At 37.2% G+C, this 5,340-nt stretch overlaps 1 pseudogene across 1 annotated transcript; it reads right to left on the bottom strand.

The window, feature by feature from the left end:
- Window positions 1-4,253: 4,253 nt before the first annotated feature.
- LOC306669280 (calcyclin-binding protein-like) lies at window positions 4,254-4,847 on the bottom strand (annotated as a pseudogene). Its single transcript has one exon. The product of its transcript is annotated as a calcyclin-binding protein-like (transcript).
- Window positions 4,848-5,340: the final 493 nt, after the last annotated feature.

The raw sequence follows: 5,340 nt of genomic DNA, 5'->3' as shown, positions 1-5,340 counted from the left end.
CTCTTAGAACTCATAAGTGAATTCAGTAAAGTAGCAGGATATAAGATCAATGCTAATGAATCCAAATGCATTTTGATACATAAGTGATGAATCCTCAGAAAGAGAAGATAGGAAAACTACCCCATTCACAATAGCTTCGAAAAAAATAAAATACTTGGGAATCAATCTAGCAAAAGGGTTGAAAGACCTCTACAATGACAACTACAGAACACTAAAAAGAAATTAAAGAAAACTTTAGAAGATGGAAAGATCTCCCATGTTCTTGGATAGGCAGAACTAATATTGTCAAAATGGCCATACTACCAAAAGTGCTATACAGATTCAATGCAATTCCAATTAAAATCCCAATTACCTACCTTACAGATATAGAGCAAGCAATCATGAAATTCATCTGGAAGAATAAGACCCCCACAATAGCTAAAGCAATCCTTAGCAGGAAGAATGAAACAGGGGGTATCGCAATACCAGAACTTCAACTATACTACAAAGCAGTAGTAACAAAAATGGCATGGTATTGGCACCAAAATAGACAGGTAGATCAATGGTACAGAATAGAGGACACGGACACAAACCCAAATAAATACAATTTTCTCATACTAGACAAAGGTGCCAAAAATATGCAATGGAGAAAAGATAGCCTCTTCAACAAATGGTGCTGGGAAAACTGGAAAACCATATGCAACAGAATGAAATTAAACCCCTATCTCTCACCCTGCACAAAACTCAAATCAAAATGGATCAAGGACCTCGGAATCAGACCAGAGGCCCTGCAGATAATAGAAGAAAAAGTAGGTCCAAATCTTCAACTTGTTGGCTTAGGATCAGACTTCCTCAACAGGACTCCCATAGCACAAGAAATGAAAGCAAGAATCAATAACTGGGATAGATTCAAACTAAATAGCTTTCTCTCAGCAAGAAAACTATCAGCAATGGGAAGAGAGAACCTACAGAGTGGGAGAATATCTTTGCCAATCATACTTCAGATAGAGCACTAATTTCCAGAATCTATAAAGAACTCAAAAAACTCTACACCAAGAATACAAATAATCCAATCAACAAATGGGCTAAGGAAATGAACAGACACTTCACAGAAGAAGATCTACAAGCAATCAACAAACATGAAAAAATGTACAACATCTCTAGTAATAAGAGAAATGCAAATCAAAACTACACTAGGATTCCATCTCACCCCAATTAAAATGGTGATTATCAAGAATACTAGCAACAATATGTGTTGAAGAGGATGTGGAGAAAACGGTACACTCATGCATTGCTGGTAGGGATGCAAATTAGTGCAGCCACTCTGGAAAGCAGTGTGGAGATTCCTTAGAAAACTTGGAATGGAACCACCATTTGACCCAGCTATCCCACTCCTTGGCCTATACCCAAAGGACTTAAAATCAGCATACTACAGAGATACAGCCACAACAATGTTCATAGCTGCTCAATTCACAATAGCTAGATTGTGGAACCAACCTAGATGTCCTTCAATTGATGAATGGATAAAGAAACCGTGGTATATATATTCAATGGAATATTACTGAGTCATAAAATTAATAAAATTATGGCATTTGCAGGCAGGTGGATGAAATTTGAGAATATCATGCTAAGTGAGATAAGCCAATCTCAAAAAACCAAAGGACAAATGATCTTGCTGATAAGTGGATGATGACACATAATGGGGTGGTGGGAGGGGGGCAAGAATGGAGGAAGGAGGGACTGTATAGAGGGAAAAGAGAGGTGGGGGGGTGGGGGGGAGGAAAAAATAACAATGTATCAAACATCATGACCCTATGTAAATGTATGATTACACAAATAGTATGCCTCTACTTCATGTACAGAGAAATAAGATTTATCCCATTTGTTTACAATAAAAATGAATTAAATAAAAAAAGAAGTTAAGACAATGTTTCTCTTCCCCCTCATCTCTATCTTACTAACTCCTACTCACCTCTTGTTATAGTTTGGACCTAGAGTATTCCCCAAAGGCTTGATGGCCAGCCTGTGGCACTATTAGGAGATGGTGGAACCTTCAGGAGGTAAGACATAGTGGAAGGAAGTTAGGTCATGGGGGATGTGACCTTGAAGGGGATATTAGTACCCTGGTCACTTCCTGTCTCTCTATTTGCTTCCTGACACCATGAAGTAAACAATCTCCTGTGCTATTTGCTTCTTCCTGATGTTCTATGCCCCCACATGCCCAAAATAATAGGGCCAAGTGACCATAGACCAAAATCTCTGAAATCATGAGCCAAAATAAACCTTTTCTTCTTTTAAGTTGATTATCTCAGGTATCTTTGTCACAGTGATGATGAAGCTAACACATGTCTATCTGAGAGCATTTCATAAGAGATCCTCTCTGAAAATCCATGATAATACTATTTTAAATGCTCCCATAATACCATAATCTTTTATTGCAATACATTTTATAAAGTATTGCATTAGTTTCATAGAGTTGTAGTAACAAAGTGCCATAAACTGAATGACTTAAAACAACACGAAGTTATCCATCCCCTGCCCCAATCTAGAGTCCAAAATCCAGGAATCTGCAGGGCCATCCTTTCTCTGAAGGCTCTAGGGGAGAATCTTGCCTCTACCTTGCTTCTATTGGTTGCTGGCAGTCCTTAACACTCTTATCCCATAGACAAATCACTCCAAACTCTGCTCTGGTCTTTAGATGACTGTCTTCTTTACATCTTATGTTTTTTTTTTTTTTTTTTTTTTTTTTTTTTTTTTTTTTTTTTGCTCTGTGCATGCCTCTTTGTCCAAATTCCCCTCTCTTACAAGGATACCAATCATTAGATTGGAGTCCACCCTAATACACTATGACCTTATATTAACTTGTTATACCTGTAAAGACTCCATTTCCCAATAAAGTCACATTCACATGTTCTAGGAGGATATGAATTTGGGGAAACACTATTTGTGTCAGTCAGCATTTTTGCTCCTGTGGCTAAAAAACCTGACAAGGACAATTTTAGAGGTCAAAATGTTTTTGGCGGCTCACAGTTTCAGAGGTGTCAGTACAGAGACAGACTAGCTCCATTCCTCAGGGCTCCAGGTGATGCTGAATAACATGGAGGAAAAGTATGGCAGAGGAAAGCAGCTCACATGATGATCAGGAAGAGAGACTCCGCTGGCCAGATACAAAATATATACCCCAAAGACATGCTTCCAATGCCCACCTCCTGCAGCCAGGCCCTACCTGCCTTCAGTTACCATTCAGTTAATCCCATCAGGGGATTAATTCACTCATTGGGTTAAGTTTCTCATCACCCAATCACTTCCCTCTGAACCTTCTTGCATTGTCTCACACATTGAGCTTTTGGGCGACACCTCACATCCAAACCACAACACTCTTCAATCCAGTAAAGGTGTATTTACACTTACTTAACTTGTTTCATATATACAAGGTCTATTTACATTTTTGTAGCACATTGTATTTGTTCAATAAATATTCGTTGAATAAATCTGAGAATATCTGAATCACTGGCTAAGGAAAACTGGAGGGACATTTTGAAAACACAGCAGGGTATAATTATAAAATGAGAATAAGTCATCATTATTTTGGGGGTAGATTTACTTTATACTAGATGATTTCCATGCCTTTTTAAATATCAGCTTTATTGAAGCATAAATATAAATGTAAACTATACCAATTTGATCATTATTTACTCTTTATACCTTAATAGTCATATTAAATTTAACCATACCACAATTAAGATACCATAATTTTTCCTTTTCTCTAAAATATTCTGTAGTACTCCTTTGCGGTCAAGCACCTCCCGAGTTTTGCCCTCACCCCTGCCACAAACAGCCACTACTCTGTTCTCTGACACTATAAATTAACTTTTCATTGTTCTAAAATGCCACATAAATATAATCCTACAATATATTTGCCTTTGTAATTTGATTCCTTCCACTCAGCATACCACTTGTGGGATCCATCCACATTGTTGCTTATATCAACAGCTCATTCTTTATTATTGCTGATTAGTTTTTATTGTGTAGATATATCATAATTTATTTATTCATTCACTTTTTGGACACCGAGGTTGTTTTGTACTTTTGTTAATGTTGTTGTTAAATAAAATGTAAATAAGCACATTTTGTTTAAATAAATTCTCTATTTAAAAAATAGTTATCTTTCAAACTTATATGTACTGCTCATCAATATTCCCTTATTGGGAACATCAGTATTTTCACTTTACAGTTCCTGCAAGGACTTATAAGGCTCAAAATTCTGTGTCTCCCTAGGCTTGCTTCTGTCTTGATTTCACCCAGACTTTATGAATGGTTTGCTTCATGTAATCATCTTTATCTCCATAAATTTTCCTTAGAACATTCATTAATCCCCACTAGGATCTGTTTGGGTGTCCTAGGGGGACTTTTTCTTTCTCTTGGCACCCTCTTCCAACCTAAGTCAAGTAGTCACACTGTGAATTTGCTTTCTTTCTACATAAAAAACAACTATATCAGTGTTGACTCTTTTTGAACTGCCTTCCATAGAGATGGGTTTCAAGAGATTGTTTGCAACCATGGAGTAACTTTTCCTATTTAGATTCTTTACCAAAAAAGCAAATGACCTCTCTGTGAAATGCACCTGCACATTCTCAGTGGGAATTTGATGAGATTTAAGATAATATGGATTTTCACAAACTTATCTGACTGATCACATCATGATCACCGATTTTTACTGTATATCCTGTTGTTATGCACACAACCACAGCAACTGGCTTTCCATTGCCAGGAAGTGCTGATATTTTTTTTTTTTTTTCTGTGATTTCTTTTGTACCTTGTAAACCTTTATTTTGGTCTCTATCTTGGATTTTTAGTGGTAAGGGCATCTCAGTCTTTTCTAGTGCCCATCCGCAGCAGCACCTTTTCCTCCTAGCTTGATCTTTCTGCAGTTCTTCCAAAGATGAAGTCACGATCAGGTCATGTCAGGATGAAGCCCCAAGCAACCGCCATGCACCAAGGAACAGGAAATGCCACGTTTCCAAGCTTGCTGATTAGGAGCATAGACCCTACCTTCTGTGCTTCCGCCAGACCCTGCTTAAGACCACCACCCACCCTCTGCACATGGCAGCTCTGTAATCCTTATTTCCAGGTTTTATTTTTTGCTATGAATGTTCTTGTACAAATCTTTTTTTATTTATTTTTTAGTTTTCAAAAATTTTTTTTATTTTTTATAGACTGCATTTTGATTCATTGTACACAAATGGGGTACATTTTCATTTCATTTCCATAGTTGTACACGATGTAGATTCATACCATTCATGTAATCATACATGCACATAGGGTAATGATGTCTATCTCATTCCACGAATTTTCATATCC

This window comes from Sciurus vulgaris, assembly GCF_902686455.1.
Source record: "Sciurus vulgaris genome assembly, chromosome: 9".
In the NCBI taxonomy this organism is placed as follows: domain Eukaryota; kingdom Metazoa; phylum Chordata; class Mammalia; order Rodentia; family Sciuridae; genus Sciurus; species Sciurus vulgaris.
The sequence above is the reverse complement of the archived record's forward strand: the minus strand, read 5'-3'. Positions and strand labels throughout refer to the sequence as shown.